This window comes from Tenrec ecaudatus, chromosome 4 (genome assembly GCF_050624435.1).
Source record: "Tenrec ecaudatus isolate mTenEca1 chromosome 4, mTenEca1.hap1, whole genome shotgun sequence".
Classification (NCBI taxonomy): domain Eukaryota; kingdom Metazoa; phylum Chordata; class Mammalia; order Afrosoricida; family Tenrecidae; genus Tenrec; species Tenrec ecaudatus.
In genome coordinates this window covers 184,939,409-184,964,657 of record NC_134533.1, presented here as the reverse complement: position 1 = coordinate 184,964,657, position 25,249 = coordinate 184,939,409, and positions in this window count along the sequence as shown.

Sequence of the window (25,249 nt, the reverse complement as noted above, 5' to 3'; positions counted from 1 at the left end):
AACAAGGACAGTCAGAATGTTCCTCAGAAGTGAGGATGCCAAGACTCCACCTCGTGGGTTTCAGATATGCTTTCAGGAAGGATCAGTCCCTGGAGAAGTCATGCTTGGTAAAATAGAAGTCCGGTGAACAAGAAGAAAGACCCTCCACAAGACAGAGGGACACGAGGGCTGCACGCATGGACTCATAATGATTATGGTTGGCACAGGACCAGGTACCATTTTATTCTGTTATACACAGCGTTGCTGTGCGTTGGAAGCTACTGGATGGCAGCTAACAATAGCAACAACAACAAGACTTGATAAAGTACATCATGTGAATAATAATGGGGAACTGCCACCACCTTGGGCTGGATGATTGCAGGGCTGTTCTTAAAAGGCAAGTTTTAACAGTACAGTGGGCGGAGTTGGAGTTAGGGAACTGGATGTGGGCCAGATCAAGATTGTTCTTAGCCGTATGGAATTGGAGTTTCCTGATGACAGGCATATTGGATTAACTCTATGACCTTCAAGTAACTCTGGTGGCATTGGCGGGTTATGTATTGGGCTGCTGTAAATTGGAATTGACTGGACAGCAGTGGATTTGGCTTGATTGGGGGATTTGTTTAACTTCCAGTGCAGATAGGAATGGTGAAACTATGAGTGTTGGGGTCTTTCTAAGAACACTAGCGCATACCCCATCATTCTGATGAAGGGTAGGGACTGAGAAGGAGCGGCATTTTTAGAGGCATGAGAAGATTTGGTGTCTCCTTTAACCCATAACTATGATTCTAAAAATATGGTTACTGCTAACATCCAGGAAGATTCTGGAAGTTCACAGTATTAAAATAATTCCCATTTGGGTTTTTGCAAAATGCTATGAAATACAAAATTTGCTCATTAATGTATTACTCTTACAAAACCAGTCCAGATGGTGTAGATTTTTATGCATTGGGCTGCTAAGTGCAAGGCCAGCAGTTCAAACCTACCAACCACTTCCCAGGATACAGATGAGGCTTTCAGCATCCATGCATATTTATAATTTCAGAAACCCTTTGGAAAATGGAGGTGAGTTGGGATGGACTGGTTGGCAATGGGTTTGGTTGATTTGGGGTATGACTCTTACAGAGGCTCTCTCTTGATAGGCATTGGGCAGCCAACCCACCAGCTGCTCAGCTGGTGAAAGGTGTGAGGCTGTCTGCTCTTATAAAAATGTAGTCTTAGAAACTTAACGTAACAATTCTATTTTGCCTTTTAGGGCAGATCAGAATCAGAACCACCTTGATGGTAATGGCCCGTCACTCATATAAAGCAGCCCTGGTGATCGAGCGGCTGAGTGCTGAACAGCTAACCCAAAGGTTGGCAGTTGAAGCTCACCGTGTTCTGCAAGGAAGACAGGTGTGGCGGTCTGTTTCAATCAAGGTTTATAGCCTTGGAAACACCAAGGGCAGGTTTACTCTCTCAGGTAGGATCAGGATGAGGCAGAATTTTCTTAATCAGCATTCAACTTGGGGTGGATCAACCTTACAAAGGTTCCTGGTTCGCATAAATTATTTATGCTGAACTGATAACCTAAAGTTGGCTGTACTCCGAGGTAGGAAACCCCGTGGAGTAGTTCTATTCTGTGGCATATGCGTTAGCGTCGACTTGATAGCGGTGGGTTTGGTTGATCATCCTTATATGATAGCGATCCTTTTAAGTCTTCTTACTGCTTTGTAGATTGTTCAACCCTTTCTCATGCATGATTTCACTTATCACTCTGGAAAGCACCAGTGTTTGGCCCGTTCTCTGTTATAGTTTTGGTACTAGAGGATAGATAAAATACACCGTGGACTTTGGGGTAAGGGCAGGAAGGGAAAATTTGAGCATCTGGAAATGTTCAAATAAAATTTTCATTAAACACTTTTTTTCTCGAGTGTAAGAAATTAAATTGTTCTTATGACGTTCTTCAGAGGTAAAATGGAGAAATTAGACTGAAACTTCTGTTGCAGCTTTTCAATCAGCATTTATGACATTAAACTACTGTAGTTTAGGCAGAATAGCTTACTCGGTTATGCACTTGGGAAAGCATATGGTAAAAATAGGGGAAGGGATTTTAAGTGTCCAATTTGGTCAAACTGCACTTTCACTCTTATAGATGAATGAATAAGAAGATCTTTTATACCTTAAAGTTATTTTCTAAATTTTGAACTGTTTGGGCAATGGATATTAGAAGCTATTAATGCATTGAAGATGTGGTTCAGAATAATTTTTGTTGTTGCAAAACACGAATAGCAGGGCAAAGAGAAATTAGTTAGGGCTAACTCTTCTGTAAATAAAGTCCCTAGTGGCTGAAGAGACCACATTCATCGGAGAGAGTGTGCTTGTTACCCTCCTTAGAAAACCATAAACTTGAAACTCTGTAGCAGTGGTTGTAGAAATGGACTCTTCATACAAGGTCCACTTCTACAGACAACTTATATAGCAGAAACTAGAAATGAACTCAATCTTGGTTTGTAGTTATCTACTTTCATCAACAAATGAAAGAATACACAGTTCTAGTGATCTCTTGAATAACAATACGCCTTCAGTGATTGATGGGTTGACAGGTTCAGCTGGGTGGTTCTTGTTTAGGGTCTATAGTAGTCAAGACTTTCAGGACTGAGGACAGACAGTTGTTGAGTTGTTCTCCCCTGGCCACCCTCCATTCCCCCAAGCTATGCTTGAGGTCCTCATGTCTGGTAAGTGTGTATGTAATCTTATTTTGGAAATAGGCTTTTGAAGATGGCATCAATTAATATTTTCAGTGCTCCTTAGAATTGAGGATAGCGAAACTTCATCTCACAAACTTTGGACATGCTATCAGGAGACATCAGTCTTTGGAAAAGGACATCATGCTTGGTAAAGTAGAGGGCAGGGAAAAAGAGGAAGGCCATTTAGGAGATGGGCTGAGACAGTAGCTACAAGCAAGAGCTCAAACAACAACTGTGAGGATGGGGCAGGACTGGGTGTTGTTTTTGTCTGATGTACAGAACCAACTCAACGGCACCCAACAGCAGCAAGTAACACGAAGCTATCCATAGAGGATGTGTCCCAGTCGAATCCCAATGATGTCCAACGCGAGGGAAGGAGATACAGAGAGGAAGTGTGCCATATGATGTCATAGCTGGAAGTGAAGAAATGCCTGGAACTAGTAGACCTTAGGAGAAGGGCATGGAGCAGCGAGAACTCAGAAGAAATCCAAATAGCCTGTGCTTTGCCTTGGACAATGGAATGGCCCTTAGAAATGAGAATGGTGAGACTTTGTCTCAAGTACTTGGGACGTGTTTCAAGGAGAAACCAGTAGCTGGAAACAGGCTGGTAGAGTCAGAGAGAGAGGAAGCTGCTCAACAAGATGGCTTGACGCAGTGGCTGTAACAATGGGCTCAAGCATATCAGCAGCGGCGATGGTGCGGGACTGGGCAGTGCTTCCTTCCACTATTCCCAGGCTCACTGTGAGTTGAACCAACATCCTGGGACCGAACAGAACAACTGTATGAATTCATTCAGATGGTGGCGGAGGTTGGGCTCCTTGGACGCTTCCTTCACATGTATTGTATCTGGACTGAGATGGCTACATGCTGACTCTGCGTTCTTTTTTTCTCTTCCCAGCCTATCCGTCCATGAGGCTTGCTTGAGCTTCCTCACTGCACAGAGATTTTAGGGGCGCTGTCTCCTTATGTGGTAGCTGCCCTCTGCCCGAATGAGTGTTTCATGCAAAAAGGAGGTGGAAGTTGTCGGTCTTTTAAGATATTGAAACCTTGCTATTTCTGCTGCCATATTCGACTGGTGAAAACAGTTATAAAACAAAAAATATAAAGCCAAACATAACCAATGACTGATTACCACTGAGTCCATTTTGATTCATGAAACCCTGTAGAACAGAGTCGAACTACCCTGTGGGTTTCCACCTGTAATTCTACGGGAGCAGAGAGCCTCATTTTTCTCCTGCAGAGTGGCTAATGGTTTTCAACTGCTGACCTTGAAGTTAGCAGCCCAGTGCACAACCTGCTAGACCACCAGAGCCCAATTACAGGGTCCATTTATTTTCAAGGGGAGAGCATACAGGCCCTACCTCTGTGTGAGAAGAACGCCAGAGAATGCAGTCTTCCTCTACCTGCCACCCCAGTTAATGCCTCCTCAGCTGAAAGCTATCTTAGTAGCATTACTTGGTCATCAGAGAATAAATGGAAGGTGCTAGTATAACATTAATTATTACAAAGTATGTACTCATAAAATCAAGAAATACTTACCTAGAAATATTTGTCTATGTTAAGTGATCACTGTTCATTGATTCTTGTGGCCCATTTAAAATTTGAACTTCAAAAGATTAAAACAAATCAAAGGTGGGGCAGATCAGATGTAATTTTATTTCGATCAGTTTCTGAAATTAATATGTATATTAAGGCCATTACAGCTGGTGTGGCGAAGTGATTGCATATAATGTCTTTGAAGATTAATGTTCCCCATTAAGCCTTTCTATTGTGTGCAAACAGCTGACTTTTGTGCCCTCCATTTTTTTAGTCTCTAGAGCAAGTAGACTCTAGTAATCTAAAGCACGTATAGTTCATTCCTCTCTTAGTTATAGACAGTTAGACAATTAAAGGAGGGATTTGCAAAGCCCAAAGCAAAACTAATTTTGACCTTGTGAGAGAGAAAAAAGGAAAGTTGTAATGAACTTGTTCTTTTTTATCTTCCTATCAAGAAACCAAGAAACTGATATTTGGTGCATGCTTTGCCCTTCTAGCCTAACCTGAGTTCTGTCGATTTAAAAAATCCAAACGACATATTATTGAGTGATACATTTTCTTTTCAATATTGTTCTATTGTGTATATCTTGTTAAAACTAATAGCATTCTAATAATGGAAATGTTTGTTGAGTACAAGCTATATTCTAAGGATGGTAAGTGCTGCCTGTGCATTATTTAAATGAATCTTCTCAACAGTTCTATGTGGTAAGTAGTTCTATCAACCCCTTTTTCCAGATGAGAAAATTGAGATGCTGAAAAGTTGTATAACATGCCTAACTCATGTAACTAGCAGTTGTTGATTGGGAATGGTGCATCACTCTCCTGTAAGAACCAAGGCACATGCTATTTTTGATAGTTTGGTAACCTCCCAGGAGAACCCTCAAGGCCTTTACTTTGGACTGTTTCTTTGGTTTTTACTAAATACATCCCATCCCCTCACCCCGCCCCTGAATTCATTCTTGTTTGTTGCTTGAAATGCTAAGAAGTTGAAAGAGTTATCTTAAAATGTGACCATCTTTCTTGCTTCTTACTTCTATATTAGGGATTTTTGGAAAGAACAGTGTGACAGTCACTTAACCTGGTGTCGATTTAAGAATTAAGAGTGTAGGGGTGAAGTCTAGGCTGCCAATCTGGAGAAAGCCAATGAGACTTCTGTGTGGCCATGGCCTTCTCCTGAGAATTCTGGGAGATCTGGTACTTCCTCCTTGGGGGCAGAAGACACCTCTCTCTCTCTCTGCTACTCCCTGGGAGACATTACAGAAGACAAGTCACATGGGTGCAACCAGACCTTTGAAGCCGGAGAAGCCACAGAGAGATCCCTGCCAGCACTGAGATGCTTCCAATGCCCTGGACCCAAAGACTTTCTACCCACTGGCCTGTGATCTTCTGCATTCAGCATCATTGCATGTGTTTTGTGAGTCTGAAGAGGGCTTTATAGATTGGTATCGGAAATATGGGCTAATATCAGACTTATGGACTTGATCTGCACTGGGCTGGTGTATTTTCTCAATGTTCAGTTGCTCTTGAATATAAATCTCTTTCTTATACACATAGGTGTGTCCATGGATTTGTTTCTCTATTCCACCCAGACTGACACAAACAGGAAAAGCAGAAACTAGCTACAAAGTCAAAGAAAACGAAGGAAAAAGCTAGCCAAAAAATGTAGGAGTAGTGTTCGGAGACCTTGACTTCTGTTTATTTGTGAGAGAGGAGAATAGAAAAACAGATCAACAAAAACAGTTTTACACCTTGATTGGCAAATAACATAAAGGAACAGAGTGGCAATGACGCGTAGCAGCATAGTTCTCTCTTGATAAGTTTAGACAGTTTATAGGTTGATAAGAGCAGACAATTTGGTTTTGTCCGCTCAACATGGAACTAATGGAAACTTCTGTGATATTTAACTTTACATAAATATTTAGTTTGCTTCCCGATTCCCATCAATAGAGAACAGCCCCAGGCAAGGCCTGCAGTCATACTCTCACTGAGTTACCGTTGTTCACAGCCAACTGTTTGTCTTTGAGGCAAGTAATGAGGAAGTTATTTGAGAGCAGAAAATTCATTTTTCCCCACCTTTTGCACTCTCAATTGGCATAATGGCTTATAGACTCAATAAATGTCCAATTTATAAATTGATGTGGAAAATTAAATTATAGGCCCATCAACTATGAGGCAATTGAGCAACACCTCATTGGCTGCCAAGGTTTGATTAAGTTGGTTTAGCTGGTTAAGATTTTTATGTTTAGGGTAGGTAATTTCAGATCACAAAAGCCAGATGTGCACAAAATGCAGCTTTCTAAATGCTTCTACAACTCAATCTAATCTCTTTTTTCAACCTCTATTTTGTCTGATGGCAGAAAAATAATAATTTTCATAGGTTCTGGAAAAAAAACACCCAAACAAATACATAAGATGTTCTTTATGTTCCAACTCGTATCCTCTTTTCTTCATTTCTGATTTAGGCCTTGGTCACCTATAAAATTCCATACGGACTTGATTTGCCTTTCTCTTGTCAGCCTCCACTTCTCTAGCCCATTCGTCATGCCTTGTCATGTGTTACGGTTCTCCAGTTATAGCCCACATGCAAATAGGGCAACAGCAGGCATCCCTGCAGTATATGGAGCCCGTCTCCCCGGACAGCTGCTGCTGACTACAGACGTGGATCCTCAAGCAGCCAACAAGCTGCTATAAGCAGGTGCCAGATGTAACCATTCAGGGAAGATTGATTTTATTGTCCACTGGGTTTATGCCTGGGGAACGTGCTTCACAGACCTGCTTTTGATGAAGTCAGCGGAGCGCTAAGGATGTTTTCTTTCTGAATGGATGGGGCTTGCTGCTTACAATAATAATAATACAAACATCTTGCTGGAAGAACTACCTCTGTCTGTGAACAGTATCTATCTTAGAGGCATTTGTGTATGCCAAGGGCATTCACACATCTTTTAAATAACTGGTTGGGTGTGTGGGGATCTGTGGGGGTTGAAACCAAGGTAGATTACAATGAAAGTGAAGCAATTTAGTCTAAAAATATAGGTCTAGGTCATTCCTTTAGAAAGTGTTTTCTTATTTTTTTATCATGTAAAACAGATGAGTAAAGAAGCTTTGGATGGTATTTGTGGCTTAGTTCTCCCAGATGCAAATCCTGAGACTTAAATGCACAAGTTTATTTGGGAAGCACAGGTAGGAGGGAAGGAGTGGGGAAATAAGACAGGAAGGGAAAGGGATCGAAGAAAATAGATGATCACTTGCAACAGGGGCTCAGTTAACCTGGAGAGTTTTGTGAGATTATGCAGGACTTACATTAAATCACCTCTCTCTCCAGCCTAAGCCCGAGAGAAGCTATTTATTCTCTAACACTTAATCAGGCATGAGCCGAGGGCTGCTTCCTGGGACATGATGGTGGACATCATTATGTACCCGGTAGATTCCCCTTTAAGGAAGAAGGTGTTATCCAGTTCCTGCGAGTGCATTCAGTGGACAGGCTTCAGCCCGACGACCCCCAGTAGTTGTCAGTTGTAGAGAGCTGCCGTGCCAATCTCATGCTATTTCCTGGTGATCTGTATTTAATGACTGATTGAAGTGAGAGTTTAAAGGTCTGGCCATTTTGGGATCACTTAGGACACTTCTAATTTGGCTTTAAAATTCCCACTGGGTTGACTGGTGGTGGTGTTGGGCCTGCACCCCAACTCAGCATCTCCCTTTTCCCAATTCTCCCTCTCCCATAGTTGTGGATACCAACCCCAAACCAAACCAAACTCATTCCCATTGAGTCAATGTTGACTCATAGCAACCCTATGAGTTTCCGGAACTGCAGCTCTTTGTGAAGTAGATAGCCCCGTCTTCCTCTCGCAGAATGACTGCAGGTTTCACACAGCAGACCTTGCAGCTAGCAGCCGGATGCCTAAGCACTCAAGTGAGAGCAATGGAACTTAGGGCCGTCTTGAGTGACAAGAGAGGTAGGGATGCGGACCACTGGGGTGTTAGTTGGAGTCCAGTGAGATGCTGGTGACTTCACAGCTGCCAAGAGGGGAGATGAGCGATTGGATGGTGGGAGTGGAAGTCAAAACCACAAAGCAAAAGCAACAGCGCAAGTTAAGAGCAAGAGAAAGTGAGACTAGAGCCGGAATTGCCTAATGTATCACTTTAGAAAGAAAAAATGGTGGCAAGAAGCAGGAGTCATGGAGATGGAAGATGAAATCAACTTCTTCCCTCTGTCGCCTGTTCCTCTTCGAAAGTGGGCAGGAGAGCAAAGGCAGAGACAGCTGATCCACAAATAGAGGTGAGACTAGCTCTCTTGTGTACCTGAGTGGGACTAGAGCTCAGGGCAACTCCTAGAGTCAGGCTTTCTCTCTTAATGAAATCATTTTTCACAGACATAGCCTCAGAGACCATGAGCTGGGGCTATCTTGTGAACTGCATATCCCAGAATCTGGCAACCAATGTCACCTGATGGAAACAGAGCTTTCTTGGACTGACATTCCCAGAATCCCTCACACCTTATGGGAACCTTAAAATCCCTCCTGTACTTGTGTGAACTGGGTCATGTTTATTCTTTAAAAAAATTATTTAATTAGGGGCACATACAACTCTTATCTCAATCCATACATACATCAATTGTGTCAAGCACATTTGTACATATGTAGCCATCATCATTCTCAAAACATTTGCTTTTTACTTGAGCCTTTGGTATCAGCTCCTCATTTTCCCACTCCCTCCCCACTCCCCCCTCTTCCATGAACCCTTGATAATTTATAAATTATTATTATTTTGTAATATCTTACACCATCCAACGTCTGCTATCACCCACTTCTCAGCTGTCTGTCCCCCCAGGAAGGAGGTCATATGTAGATCCTTGTAATCTGTTCTCTCTTTCTCCCTCACCTTTCCTCCACCCTCCCGGTATTGACTCTCTCACCACTGGTCCTGAGGGGTTCATCTGTCCTGGATTCCCTGTATTTCAAGTTCCTATCTGTACCAGTATATATCCTTCGGTCCAGCTGAATTTGTAAGGTAGAATTGGGATCATGATTGTGTGGAGGGAGGAAGCATTCAAGAACTAGAGGAAAATTGTGTATTTCATCATTGCTACACTGCACCGTGACTGGCTTGTCTCCTCCCCACAGTCCTTCTGCAAGGGGATGTCCAATTTCCCACTCCCCCTCATTCACGATGCTATGATTTTGAGTTTTTCTGGTCTTTGATTCACGTGTATTTTTGACCTCCCCAGCTTCTAGGGTCACCCATAGCTCTCCCAAGGCTTTAATAACATTCTTTAGCCTTGCCTCTATGTCTGACCAGAGTAATTATTTCTGACAGAATAAAACAAGAACCTGATTCTGATACCACTCCTCAATCTGGGCTTTATCAGAACAGTCAAAGATAGAAGCTCGAAGCACTGGCTCTGAATCACAAATGCCCACATTCAAATCTTGGCTTCCCTGTGCGTCACTACCTGTGCTAGAAAGTTCCCAAAACGGAGACACGGGGCATTGTAAGATGATTGACATAAGGTCTGAATCAAAACTATTTTGTTACAGCCTCTTGCTTCCGCATCCTCAGGAATCCCCCTCCCCCCGCAGGTTTCCCCCCATTCATATGCACATGCCTCTGGGCATCTGATTGAGTATGAATCTGGAGACTGGCAGGCCTTTGGGCCTTTGTAACTGAGGCAAGGGAGGGTCAGGTTGGTGACTATTGGAGAACAATTTAGCTCAAGATGTTCCCAGGTAGTTGCTGATGACCCACCAGCCATGTGTCTGTGATTATGTGACCCTCACACATGTCCTGTCGCCATTTTTACTACAAAAGCACAGCTCTTCCTTGTCTGACGTCAGAGCAACTTTGTATGATGGGGCATCAAAAAGTTCATGGGAAAATCCCATGATCTTTTAATTCAGTTCTTCTACAAACTGTTGAAGCTCCCTTCATATTGTCGAGAGCAGTGGTTCTCACGACCCGTTAATGCAGTCCTTCATGCTGTGGGTGACCCCCAGCCATAAAATTACTTTGCTGCTACTTCATAGTAATGTTGCTACTGTTATGAATCATAATGTAAATATATGATATGCAGGATGTATTTTCATTGTTACAAATTGAACATAATTAAAGCATAGTGATTAATCACAAAACGATGTGATTATATATTATGAAATATTTATGTGTTTTCCATTGGTCTTAGGTGACCCCTGGGAAAGGGTTGTTTGACCCCCAAAAGGGTCACGATCCACAGATTGAGGACTGCTACTTTAAAATGTTTCTATGTGCATTTTGCATGTTCCATAAATCTGCCTGCAATCCACAATGGTTCCCTGGTGCCTCCTACCTGAAATATCCATTAACCATGAAATTTTAGATTTCAGAGGGGGCTGTGAGCTCCTCTGTTCCCTTGTTCTCATTTTACAAAGAAGAGGCCAAACACAGATGTGTAAACTGACATGTGTCAGATTACGGCGTCCGTGACGCAGCTGTGAGTCACATGCCTGTCCTTTGATTTGTAGGGCATGATGTTTCCCCCCAGCTTGCTTCCAGGCCATCCTTACTGATGTCATCCATTTCCATCGTTTCTCCCTACTGAGTCCAGGCGCCTCTTTCATAATCATTTCACTGGGTTACTGCTCTCCTAAAGAGGCCACTGTGGCTCCCTCTCGTTGCTATCGAGCTGACCCAAATTCTTGGTGAGCCCGTGTGTACCAGGTAGGCCTGTACTCTACAGTTTTATTGACTGCTTTTTGTGACGTGGGTCACCAGAATTTCCTCCAAGCTGTAGCTGGGTGGACTTGCACTGCCAATTTTTAGGTTACTAGTGGGGTGCGTGGACCATTTGATCTACTAAAGAGCTCAAGCAAGTTCTCGAATAGAAACGAAAACACAGCAGTTGCTCTCGACTCAATTGACCCTATACATTTTAGAGGAGATTCATGTAATCCCATGTATGTCAGAGTAGGACTATACTGAAAAAAACAAGCACAAACCATTGCCATTCAGTGACTTCTGACTCTTATTGAATCCATGGGGCAGAGTAGAACTGCCCCCTTGGGTTTCCAAGGTCGTACAGCTTTATGATCCAAGGTCATACATCTTTATGGGAGTTGAAGAAGGTCTCATCTTTGGGGTCCAGAACAGAGGGGATCAAATCCTGGATGAGCAAGTTTTTCAAATGTAGGAACTTGAATAATTTACCCTTTCAGAATGTTTTAAATGGTTTAAAGTTTCTTCACCTTTTAAACAACAACAACAAATTTATGCATTGCAGTAATTGAGAGGAATAAATAAGATCATGATATAGAACGCTTGCTACTTAGTCTATTCTCAATAAAAACCGCTCTCTGTCTTACTTTAACACAGGAAGAGCTTAGACAAAACAAAACAACAACAAATCAGAAAACCAAACTCACTGCCATCAAATCAATTCTGACTCATAGCAACCCTTTAGGACAGAGCAGAACTGCCATGTGCATTAGTCTGAGACTGTAAACCTTCATGGGAGCCTAAAGATTCATCTTCATCTGCGGTGGTTTCGAACTGTTGACCTTGTGGTTAGTAGTACAACGCATAACCTCCCACACTGTTGTATCTGCATATAACTCAGTAGAACGCATTGTCTATAAAACCATTGAGCTCAGTTGAAAGTGCGATAACATGTGGCATGAATGGCAAATGGACTTTGAGGGCTTTATACTTAGTTTCACATTAGTATCACATTTATACTCCCATTTCTGCTACTTCCTTTCCTAGGAACCAATAGTGAAACGTGCAGGTTTCTCTGGAGAAGGAATCTAGTTTCTATCCCTTTTGCATTACCCTCCCCCCACCCCCCACCCTGCCCCCCTGCCCTTGCAGGCACTCCAGGACAGCCTATCTTCCCAGGGCCTGCTGATACCACAACGTAGACAGATGTACCAGGTCTCACTATCCGCGCCTAGAAATCAGAGGGGCACTTCCCAGAGACCCGAGCTCTGCCTTTCTTTCTTTGGAGAGTAGAATTTGGAATTCCCATGGCAAACCCAGTCTCAAGACCTCGCAAGCTCTGCCTCCGCTTTGCTTTCTAGCAGGAGCGTGTGCATGGACAGCCTGTGTGAACCTCCAGAAATGTCATAGTCTTGATTACCATCCGTACGCGCACTTCTGCTCACTAAAGCAGCCGTCTGCAGCCCTGACAGTGCACAAACCCCTTATCAGCCAGAGCACATTTTATTTACTGGCCCCTTCAGCTCTTTTGTGTCACCTTTGTCACGCTGCTCTGCCATTCAATTCAGCATCTGGCTTTCTTGCGTTTATGAAGTACTAATTTATTTTGGACCATTTTCAGGGCTAATCAACCAAAAGCCATATCCTTATGGCTCTGGGAAAACATTTCGCTTCTCACCTCACCCACAGTATAGCATTTAGAATAAAATGCTTCATTAAACTACATCTGAGTGACAGACACGTGTCACAAGTTATTCCATCTTGCACCACTCCCAAGAGATGAGTATCAAAGCGAGTTGAAGTAAAAATAAAAATGCATCACTTTTGACACTATGTAAGACTCCCTATATGCCATATTATTCCTTATATAATGATGTTATTTTTCTCTCTCTAGCTATTCTTTGTTAATAAAAAATCAGATAATTTTGAGTTCCGCTGCAAAGCTGCAAAGTGAAGTACAGCACCAAGTACTTGCTGTTCCTTTCGCTCATCTGCTCTTTCTACTGCATGTTCCAATCAATACCTTAGTCCTCCTCAGTGTCTCCCAGGTTTCTCCAGTGTCAGCCTGCTCCTCTGCATCCTCAGAGACACCACCTCAGTCCAGGTCGCTCGCTTTTCATCTGGGCTACTGAAAAGGATTCTCATTCGTATTTTTACGTTTAGCCTGGTTTCTTCTCGCATCTTTCCTCTGGAGTTTGACAGAGGGATTTTTTTAAAAGTGTTAGATTGATTGCTTTTATGCCCCTAACTCCCCCCTTCTTGCATTTCTACCTGGACCTCGTGACTTGGCAGTCCTCACTAGAGAGGTGGCTTTATCTAGTTCTCCTGAAACTGCTTTAAATGACTTGTGTTCAGCCATCAAAGTGGAAGAAGTGAAGGGCTGTCACTTCCTAGGTGAGGCCTCCGGACACCCTGTGGGTTTACCTGGTTCTCTTGCAGGTCTGATCTCTCCGTGGGAGCAAAGACTAGCCTGTTGTAGGAAGAGACATGCGAAGCAGAACCAAGTCATCACTGTCCCCAGACTCTGGTTTAGATCAACCCACAGCCAGGCCACTCATGTGCAGGAGCTTATCCAGCTCATTTAAATCACAGCTGACTCTGAGTACAAGGGGACTAGAGCCGTGAGAGTTGCATGCTAAAGAGGTTTTGTGGTTTTTACTATAAAGTATCATTGTGACAAGCGTTTAATTGATAGATTCTACAAAGGGAGATCTTGATCATCTTGTTTTTAAAAACGATGGCAGAAAATACTAGCAGCTTACTCCACAGCCATCATTCTCTCTATATATATGTTATAATAGACACAAATTTAGGGAGTGGAGGCAGCACAGAGCAAATATTGTTAGTAGATTTCCTTCCCACTAAAGGAATCACAGTTATGTGACATGATCAGGCCAATTACATAGACAGAAATAATTACAGAGGAACTTTATTCTTAAAGAAAAAGATACAATTTCACTAGAAACATCCATAAAAGAAAAAGTGATAGGCTGTACTTCATCAAAATGTAAAGTATTTATGCTTCAAAAGACACCATTAAGAAAACAAAAAAGCAAGTCATGGACCAGAAGAAAATATTTTCAAGTTATATAATACTTGGTATTGATAAATACTTGGTATTCAGAATAAATAACTTTTTTTTCAACTCAAAAAAAGAAGTGATGATTAACCTGATTAAAAATTGTCTATAAAATGTCCAGAAAAGTGAAATCCACGGATAGAGACAGAAAGTAACCACCAATTGCCTAAAGCTGGAGGTGGAACTAGGGAGTCACTACAAATAAGTAAAAAAAAATCCTAAGGGGTTAGAAAAGTTCCTAAAATTAGCTTTTGATTATAGTTTCCCAATTCTGTAAATTTACTGAAAATCCTTGAATTTTACCCTAAGCTGGTACATTCAATGGTATGTGTCAGGAAAGTTGTCAAGATAAATAATTCCTTCTTCTTAGTTTTCTTAAATAAAACTCCGTTAAGATATTTCTCCATCTTTTTAGAAGAAGGAGACTAGAAAACACTCCATGACGATAGTGAGAGCATCTAAATGGTGAAAACCAGCCCAACCACCTTCCTTGGAGAAAAGCTCTCTTCCTTTCCTGTGTGAGGTTTATGCCTCGCTTCTACCTGGAAAGCCAGCTACAACCACCTTGCTCTCATGAGAAGGAAAGGCACATGTAAAAAGAGGGGCAAGGAGACAGGTGAAAAGTGTGTGGTGGTCTTTGATCACATTAAAAAACAGTTTTATTGATATAATTCACGTAGCATGAATTCAGCAATTCAAGCATATTAAAGAGTTGCACAATCATCACACCAATCAGTTCTGGAACATTTTCTTCCTGCTTGTGCTCCTTGTTATTAGCTTCCACATTTCCCCCAACCCCCTTTGCCAAGGCCACAGGAAAGTCTTCATCCAGATAGACTCCATATCCAGGAATGCACAACCCTGCCCTCCCCGCCCTCCGAAAAACCCTAACAACAACAACAAAACACACCAGAGAAAAACTGCAATCAACCAGAAAGCAGAAACTGTTTAAAACTAAAACATCTTTAAAATAGTTCGCCAGGGAGATCAAATGATAAGGTTTTAGATTTCTAACCAAATTACGTCTGCAACAATACGTTTTCCCGTGCACTTTACATGACATGAAAGCTACTCAACCCGTGGCCTGTTGTCAGAGGGGCTTCACCAGAGGCTCAATCCAGGAGCATTTCCCCTTCACTTAAAAAACAATGGAGTTACTGTTCCAACCCCGAATTGCTTCCCATTCAGGCGTCCTGATATGTGAGAATGAGAAACTTCTGCTTCTTAATATCTGTTAGACTTTTGCCAAAAGAAAAGTTAAAATTCACTCACCCAACCTATAAAATTGTAAACTGATTTGACCTATACCTGTGTTTCCATGGGGTTTTAAAAGATAGGCTATTGAGCCATGATAGTGATAGGTGTTTCCCTTTTTTTCCCCTTCAATTTTCATCTAGTTTACTCTTCAGCTGAGCGCTTGTTCCATTAGCAACCCAGTACGCTCCCCGTTGTGAAAGCCTGGTCTAGTATAATGATAGATACATGAACCTATGGATCAGGGCAGACAATCCAGAATTTAAAACATCCACTTATAGACAATTGTTTTATGACAAAGACTCAAAAAACATTCAATGGGAAGCAGATACCCTCTTCAATAAATGGTGTTGGGAAAGCTGGCTATCAATGTGCAGAAGACTGAAATAAGATGCACAACCCACTCCATGCACAAAAACAAACTCAAGGGGGATCAAAGACCCAAACGTAAAACCCAAAGCTACCAGGATCATCAGTGAGAAAATTGGGGCAATGCTGGGAGCCCTAGTGCAGGGAATTCACGGGCTATCAAAATTAACAAAGGAAACACCCTGTGGAAGACAAATAGATGTATGAGACCTATTAAAAATGAAACACTGTGTGCATCAAAAGACTTTGTTAAAATAGTTAAAAGAGAATCCACAGATTGGGAAAAGATATTTAGTAATGACAAAACAGACAAAGGTCTAACTACTAAAATCCACAAAATTTTACAAGCTTACAACAACAAAAAACGAATAGACCTCTGAGAAGGTGGGTAAGAGACCGGAACAGATGATTCTCAGAGAATGATGCCTGAATGGCTAACAAACACCAGGAAATGCTCCAGCTATCCGGGGAAATGCAAAGCAAAACAACAAGATACCAACCAATGCCCCTACTGTAGCCCAATTTTTAAAAACTGAGAACAACAAATGTCGGAGAGGCTATGGTGAGATAGGAACTCTTTTGCTTCTCATTTTTCCCCTTCCCTCCCTGCTCCACACTCCCTCATGAACCCTTAATAATGTATAAATTATTATTTTGTAGTATCTTACACTGTCCGATGTCTCCCTTTACCCACTCTTCTGTTGTCCATCCCCCAGGGAGGAGGTCATATGTAGATCCCTGTAATCGGTTCACCTCTCTATCCCTCCCTCCTTCCACCCTCCCGATATTGCCACTCTCACCACTGGTCCTGAAGGGATCATCCATCCTGGATTCCTTGTGTTTCTATTTCTTATCTGTACCAGTGTATATCTGCCAGTCCAGCCAGGTTTGTAAAGTAGAACTGGGATCATGATAGTGGGTGGGGAGGAAGCATTTAGGAACTAGAAAGTTGTGTGTTTCATCATTGTTACACTGCACCCTGACTGGCTTGTCTCCTTCCTGGGATCCTTCTGTAAGGGAATGTCCAGTTTTCTACAGATGGGATTTGGTTCCCCACTCCACACTCCCTCTCATTCACGATGATATGATTTTTTGTTCTTTGATGCTTGATATCTCATTCCTTTGATACCTCATGATCACACCGGCTGGTGTGCTTCTTCCATGTGAGCATTGTTGTGTCTGAGCTAGATGGCCGCTTGTTTACCTTCAAGCCTTTAAGACCCCAGATGCTATATCTTTTGATAGCCGGTCACCATCTGCTTTCTTCACCACATTTGCTTATGCACCCATTTGTCTTCAGCGATTGTATTGGGGAGGTGAGCACAAAATGATATGATTTTTTGTTCTTTGATGCCAGATAACTGATCCCTTTGGCACCTCATGATCACACAGGCTGGTGTGCTTCTTCCATGTGGGCATTGCTGCTTCTGAGCTAGATAGCCGCTTGTTTACCTTCAAGCCTTTAAGACCCCAGACACTATCCCTTTTGACAGCCGGGCACCATCAGCCTTCTTCGTCACATTTGCTTATGCATCCATTTGTCTTCAGCGATGGTGTCAGGAAGGTGAACATCATGGAATGCCAGTTTAATAGAGCAAAGTATTCTTGCATTGAGGGGGTACTTGAGTGCAGTCCCAATGTCCATCTGCTACCTAAATACTAAATCTATAAATATATGCATATAAATCTATTTCTCCTTCATCATATATAAATGTATTTACACATGTACATGCCTTTATTTAGACCTTTACACATTCCCTTTGCCTCCTAACTCTTTCCTCTATTTCCTTTTACTTTCCTCCTGTCCCACTATCATGCTCAGCATTCATTTGGGTTACAGTAATTCTCTCGGTTACACTGCCCTTGATCACACCCTACCAGGCCTCCTACACCCTCTTCACCACCGATTTGGATCACTTTTGTTCCATTGTCCCTGGGTTTGTTAACACCACTTTCTTTTCCCCCACCGCCCCCTGTTCCATGCCTCCCTGCCGCTCCCCCTCCCCCGGAATTGTCAGTCCCTTTGTTTTCTCCTCCAGATTGTTCATCCAGTCTGACTGTTCATCCAGCCAGATTGCTCATCCAGCCTGAGATAGGAACTCTTATCCACTGCTGGTGGCCTTGTAAATGCATACAGCCACTGTGGAAGGCGATATGGAGATACCTACAACATGGGGCAACTGAGCTACAAACTCATGCTACATCAGTGCCCTGTATGCAGTATTGAGATGCCTGCTATTCCTGCACTTCTATGATGACCTCCCGGCTATCTTTTGCTTATGTGTGTGTATAATAGGGTGTATCTCAGAGGTGTGCTGCCATTGTGGGGTGGGGGGTACCCTCTCGAAAATGAGTTATTTGTTTGGAACATATAAGGAAAGAAAACACAACAAGGGGCCCGGGGTCAGGGCAATAAGAAGGAAAGGACATCAAGAAGACCAAGAAGGACAAATATGTTTGGAGATAGATTATGAAAGCAACGGTATAATTATGTTTGACACAATTGAACTATGGAATGATATGACACATGTATTAAGGCCAAAGCTAAAGCAAATTAATAAAAAAATAAGTAAAACATAGATCCAGGATGGAGTTCTGGGTTATCACTAAATCCGAGCTCCAACTTATAAACAATTAGTCCTTATATCATGGCCCTGCTTGATACTCACCTTCATGAAGGGATCACTGAAAATACGGGTGCTACAGCAAAGTGTGGCCAAGAAAGTAGAAGGTGCCTGGTTATTAACTGAAATAGTGACTGGGATCTTAAAGGCTTGTATTCAAGCACACAGCCATCTCAGTGAGGAATCAACAGAAGAAGCACACCAGCTAGTGTGATCCAAAGATGGCAACTACACAATTCGAGTATGGTGAAGAAAAAAGTATCAGAGCTAAAATTGCAAACACCCAGTTGGTGGAAGGCTATGGAAGATGGTGGGAGCCCCCAAACCCATCTGCAAAGTATATAGTCAGACTGAGCCCCTGGCAGATCCACACGAGCCAAAGGCAAGAGTCCTGAACTGCCCTACTAGCAGGGACCATTGTAACCTGATGATGTTAGATAGAATCCATACTTTGCCAGTTATCTCTCCATAGACATGTCCTGGGGCAAGTATCTCTTAGATATTCCATGACAAAAACTTCTTCCCTGGCTTCTGGAATGTTGATGGGGGTCTTTTCCCTCACATGGATTATTTGTATTTTTGCTTTTATACTAATGTGATCTTATCCTTACCACCTTGGTGCAATTTGGTTTTCATTGTTTTCTGGCATGGCAAAGTGGGTTACTTACTGGGCTGCTAATTGCAAGGTCAGCAGTTAGAAACCACCAGGTGCTCTGCTTGAGGAAGATGAGACTTTCTATTACAGTATTCCTGTTCTGTTGATCACATACTGTTGTTAGATGAATGATATCTACAAGATAGCTGCTTGACTATCTTTCAAACAAGACAAGTTAGACACAGGCGTTTTGGCTCTGATATGTCCCAGACTTACCTCTATACTGCCTCTAGGACTTGGAAGAGCTTGTCCATAGATAAGAATTCACATCTAAACTTCCTCTTTCCCTTCTCACTCTCATCAGAGTCCCCAATTCAAATAGTTGAATGCAAAGATTTATTTTGTCTGATTACATATCCAAAGCATTCCTGTGGGGCTTACAGTTGCATTGGCTTTTAGATATTTAAAGGGTAAGCATGAAGTGTATTTTTTATCTGATTCCGTTCAAGAACTCTTCACTTCTGGGAGTTTGGAAGAGGTAGAAAGGTTATTGTAATGGGACTGAAGGATGTAAGAGCATTAAGTAATACTTCAAAATAGTATCCTGGAGTCTGGTCCCCTCTTCTGATTTTCTTTTTTTCCTCTTCTGATTTTCTATATCCTGTTTTAAGGCAACTGACAGTGACAAGAATTTCATTCTGTATGCCCAAATGATGGATTCCATTTCTCCCTATCTTCAGAGATTTTCCTATATTTCTGTAAAAACTTGGCCTTTCAGCATCCATGTCCTTCTTTGTAGCTTCAGTGTTGTTTATTCCAGAATCCCCATGATTCCTTCAATTTGTCCCATCTCTTAGTCGCAACATGCCATGCACCTGGTACAGCTGGGAAATCCATAGCCTCCCATGGCGGACAGATAATTACAGCAATTACAGCCTAGACTAACATTTTAAGGGAACAGTATTTCTCTACCATCATTAAAATTGGGCAGAAAACATTTACACTACCCAGGGACACATGTAAACAGAGGCATTTAATTTGACTTACTTTATTTCTAATAAATGAAGTGTGTGGAAGGGATGGCAGAAAATCCAGGGAAATATACAATAAGTTTAAGAGTAAGAAGTATCTGATAAAGTGAATGTCACAGATATCTTGCCTACATTGAACAAACACATTACATAATTGTTTTGAACTTGGGGCTTGTTTGGTTTGCAGTCTAAACCTCAAGTATTTAAGAGGTATTTCTTGGGTTGATCTGATTATAGTTGTGGGCGGTACATTTGTAATTTTTAAGAGACAGAAGACGTCTTTTCTTCATTTGTGGAAAATTTCTGAATGTAGGGCTTCATCTCCTAAGGAATGTGGCTGAATAGAAATTCTGAAGACTTTGTTTTTCAGTTCTAATTCTTTGTTGCATGTAGTAGAAACCAGATCTGAGCTGGAAAGGGATCTATCTCAGAATCACTTGAAGACTGGAGAATCAGGCTCTACAATAACTGGGAGTGTGAGCTTTTTGATGGGGCCGGGGTTCTCCGTATGTGGGTATTCCCCCATAATGTGACCTATTCAATTCCATGAAGGGATCTAACATGATATAATCAACTCTGTGTCATGTGAGAAATTTGTCATTGATTTTTATTGATGCATAAAATTCTATAGTATGAAAGTATCAGAACTTGTTTATCCATTCTTCTGTAGTTGGAGTATTGGTGTGGGGGGATAGGTCATTGTTTTAATTTATATTTCCCATATTGCTAATGATGTCAAACATTTCTTCATATGGTTGTTGGGCTGCCTTGATGTTGTCTTTGGTAAATTGGTTAATCATGTCTTGTGCCCATTTTTTTGGACAGGATGATTTGTATTTTTCTTGTTGAGATTTGGAGATTAGCCTTTATGTGATGAATTATTACTGAATCTTTTCCCCCCCAATCTGTGGGTTGTTTGCTGACCCTTTAGATCAATGGTTCTCAACCTCTCTAATGCCACAACTCTTTAATACAGTTCCTCTTGTTGTGGTCACCCCCAACCATAAAATGATCTTTGTTGCTAAAGATGCTTTCCCACTCTGTGTGTTCTTTTATTTCTCTCTTGGCAAATTCTTTAAATGTACACAAGTGTTTTATCTTCTGTATCCCACTTCCAATTTGTGCTTCCTCTGTGTTTGTGCCCATCCCTATTTCCAATAGTCTATGTATTGTATTCCCTATGCCAAAGTTCTCAGGTTTATTCTAATTCCCTCATTAATGGCCCTGGTAGTTTTGTGTTTTATTTCAAGGTCTGTGATTCACCTTGAGTTTGTTCTTGTGCATGGAGTGAGGTAAGGGTCTTGCTTCATTTTTCTGCAGAGATATCCATTTTTTCCCCAGCAACCCTTGCTGAAGAGGGCATCTGATTTCCATTTGGTATCTTTTGGGTCTTTTTCAAAGATCAGTTGTCTATATGCTGATGATTTTATTTTTGGGCTTTCAACTTACTTCCATTGGTCTGACTATCTGTCATTATACCAGTTTGAATAACAGGTGCCAAAGTCAGGTAAAACAAGACCTCCGACTTTGTCCTTATTCTTGAGGAGTTTGCATTATTTTCTTTCAACGTTTGGAATATGTTACTTTACTCTCACCTCTTCTTCATAGTGTCTTCTGATAGGTCTGAGCATATTCTAATTTGGGTACCTTTATAGGTGATTGCTCTCCCTCCTCCCACCCCTCCCGCTGCTCTTATGGCTTTTCTCCTTTTCCTCAAAGTTGGATAGTTTAACTATTACTGTATATACTTGTGTATGAGCTGAGTTTTTCAGCACAGTTTCAATGCACTTTTTCTGGTAAAATTAGGTGCCGTGACTGATATTTAAGTTGGCTTATACTCGAGTATATCTGGTGTATGCCTTGGTGAATTCTTCTTGGGCTTCTGTCTAACTGGTGTCCTTCCGGCTTCCCGAATGGCTGCCTGATTTTCATTAATTAAGCTAGGGAAGGTTTCCTCTAAGAATTCCGTCATTATTTTTGCTTACGACTTCATTGTTGTGTCTCCTTCCGGTAGTCCAGTTATTTTGGTGTTCCTCTTCATAGCATCAGACATTGTTCACAGGTTTTCTCCAACTTCTCTGATGATCTTGTTTGACTGCATTTGCTGCTTTTTGAAATCTGCCTGGTTATCTTCAAGATCAATGGTTCTCAACCTTCCTAATGTCGTGACCCTTTAATACAGTTCCTCATGTTGTGGTGACCCCTCCCCCCCAAACCATAAAATTATGTTTGATGCTACCTCATCACTGTAATTTTGCTACTGTTATGAATTGGACAACCTCTGTGAAAGAGTTGTTTGACCCCCAAAGGGTCGTGACCCACAAGTTGAGAACTGCTGCTCTAGGTCACTGATATGATTCTCTGCTTCTTCCAGTCTCTTGGTGACGTCTGTGAATTTGCTACTTGCTTTTGTTAGCTCGTCTCTTAAGTCTTGTATTTCCCTTTGGTGTGGACCATTATCTCCTCTATCATTTCTTCCTTTTCCTGTATTGCTTTCCTCACAAATTGTATGGCTCTAAGCAGCATTTTGAACATTTCTTTCTGTGGCAGTTCAAACTTTGCTTCTTCTGTGAGGCAGGTTGTTCGGTTCAGGACCTTCTCTGACATTGAATTTTGTATCTCCCTTTTCTTTGTTGAGGTTGTTGAGTCAGATTGCTTTCTCGTGTCATTTTGGAGGAATTTGGTGCCATTTTCCCAGGAGTCAAAGAGCCCTGGGTTCTCTCTTTGGGAGGCTGGTAGGAATGATTTTGTGGACTGCCTGTAGCCAACTGTCCTGGGCGGGGAAGGTCATGCTACACCTTTGTCCCACTGGGGTTTCCCTCACACCCTAGCCTATAGGGATTCTGTTGTTTGGAGGGCAGGTTGGATGGCCCTCTCAGTGGTCAATCTCCACGGTCAGCCTGTGTCACATCCGAGCACCACTCAGGCTTCTGTAGGAGTCTGTTCCTGGCTGTGAAAGTCATCCACAGCTATGCTGACTGTGGTCAGAAAGTATGTGCTAATCCAGGCATGGGAGCACGAAACTAGGGAGTGGGACGTGGAGGGTGGTTTGTTCCTGGCTAGAGGCACTGTGGGTGGCCAGGTGGGGAAAAGGTCCCAGTTGCATCTGTCAGCTTAGTGCCCAGCTCCACAGTTCTGAGCACAAAAGGTGGGAGAACACTAGCAGGAAGGAGAATGTCAGTCTTGGAGGAGGGCTCTTCCAGTGGGTGGTGGGAGAGCTCTGGGCTGTTTGGGGTATCAAACCATGGGTGCAAGAGCCTCTGCTGAGCAGCTGGTGAGCTTGAATCATGGTGGCTGGGGCGTGGCAGCCAGGGTATGTTCCACAGCAGCATGGCAGCACGCGCTGGGAACAGTCCCTGCAGCATGCAGTGGGTCTCCGGGATGCCACAGCAGGTGCAGGAGAGGGGGTGGGAGTCAGTTTCTCGTTCAGGGAAGCATTCTGGGTTGTTGTAAGGATTAACAGACAACCTTAAATCCCCTTTTGGGCCCCCAGATCGTCCCACTCAGTGATCTTCATGAAGCTCACTTGGATGCCATCTTAACGGAAGTCCCCTTTGTTTCATTCTTTTGCAAGCAGAGATCCAATTTTTCCAGCACCATTTATTGAAAAGGCTATCTCTGGCCTTTTAGTTTAGTTCTCTATCAAAAATTTGGTGTCTATAGATACTTGGTTATATTTTGAGGTTCTCAATTTTAATCCATTGATCTTATTTATTGCTGTACCAGTACCAGGCTATTTTGATTATGTGAGTCTGTAGTAGTTTTAAGGCCTGGGGGTGAAAGGCCTCCTACTTTGTTTTAATTCTTAATAGTTTTTTTTTCCCATTTATTCTAGGTTTCTTTCCCTTCCATACAAAATTGGTCATTCATTTTTCCATTTCTTTGAAAAATTTTGCTGTGGTTTTAATCAGAATTACACTGAATTTGTAAGGTAATTTTTGTGATATTGACAATTTCACAATTTTAGTCTGCCTATCTAGGAAATGGTAGCTTATTACATTTGTGTATGATTCTTTTGGTTCCTAGAAGGATTATTTTTTAGTTTTCTTTATATGAATCTTTTGTTTTTCTGGTAAGATTAATTACTAAGTATTTTATCTTTTGTGTTGTTATTGTAAATGGGATTGTTCTTTTGATACCTTTTTTTGTATTGTGTTTCTTAATGTACAAGAATCCAAGTGCTTTCTGTATGTTGATTATAGCCTATTATGCCGTCAATTTTTCAATTAGTTTGTGCAGTTGTTTAAGTGAATCTTTGGGGTTTTCTCTCAATAGGATTATGTCATCTGCAAATAAAAAGATTTTTACTTCTTTTGGATATCTTTAATTTCTTTTTGATGTCTTTTGGCTTTAGCTAAAACTTCTGGAGCTGCATTAAGTAAAAGTGATGAGAAAAGTAAACACTGTGTAGTTCCTTTTCTAGGAGGAAATGATTTCAATTTCTGTCTATTAAATGAGATGCAGGCTATTAGTGTAGCATATATGACTTTTATTATGTTGAGAAATTTCCCTCTATATCTATTCATTGAGTGTTTTTATCAGGAATGGATCTTGAATATTGTCAAATGCCTTTCTGCATTGATTGATATAATCATATAGTTCTTCTCTTTTATTTTGCTTATAAGATGAATTACATTGATTCTTTTTTCTAATATTAAATTATCCTTGCATATTTGGTATGAATCCTACTTGATTATGATGCATTTTTTTGATGCTTAGTTACATTATTTTAGGTGACATTTTATCGAATATCTTGGCACCTATATTCATTGGAGAGGTTGGTCTGTACTTTTTAATTCTGTTGATATCATTGCCTGGTTTAAGTAACAGAGTTATAATTGCTTCATTAAATGGGTTTGGTAGTATATTGTCCAATAATAGTTTATTGGTATTAGAAGAATTGATATTAATTCTTCTCCAAATGTTTGATAGAATTCCCCCGTGGTAGAACCATCTTAAACTGGAGTTTTTGGTGCTGGGATATTTTTTATGACTAGATCTATTTTTATATTATAGGCTTGTTGAAATTTTCCACATCATTCTGTAGTAACTTAGGTAAATAATGTATTTCTAGAAATTTACTCTATATTTTCAAGTTTATTGGAATATACTTTTTCATAATACTGTCTGATTTTATTTTTATCTCATTTGGTTTTGTTGTAATAACCATTTAATTTCTTATTCATACATATTTTTCCTTTGTTAGGTTTTTCAATGGTTTATCCAATTTGTTAATCTTTTCAAAGGATCAACTTTTTGTCTTACTGTTTTTCTGTAAAGTATTTTTCAGTTTCTGATTGGTCTGTTTCTGCCTTCATCCTTAAAATTTATTTCTTTTTATATCTAATAGTATATTTCACTGAGTT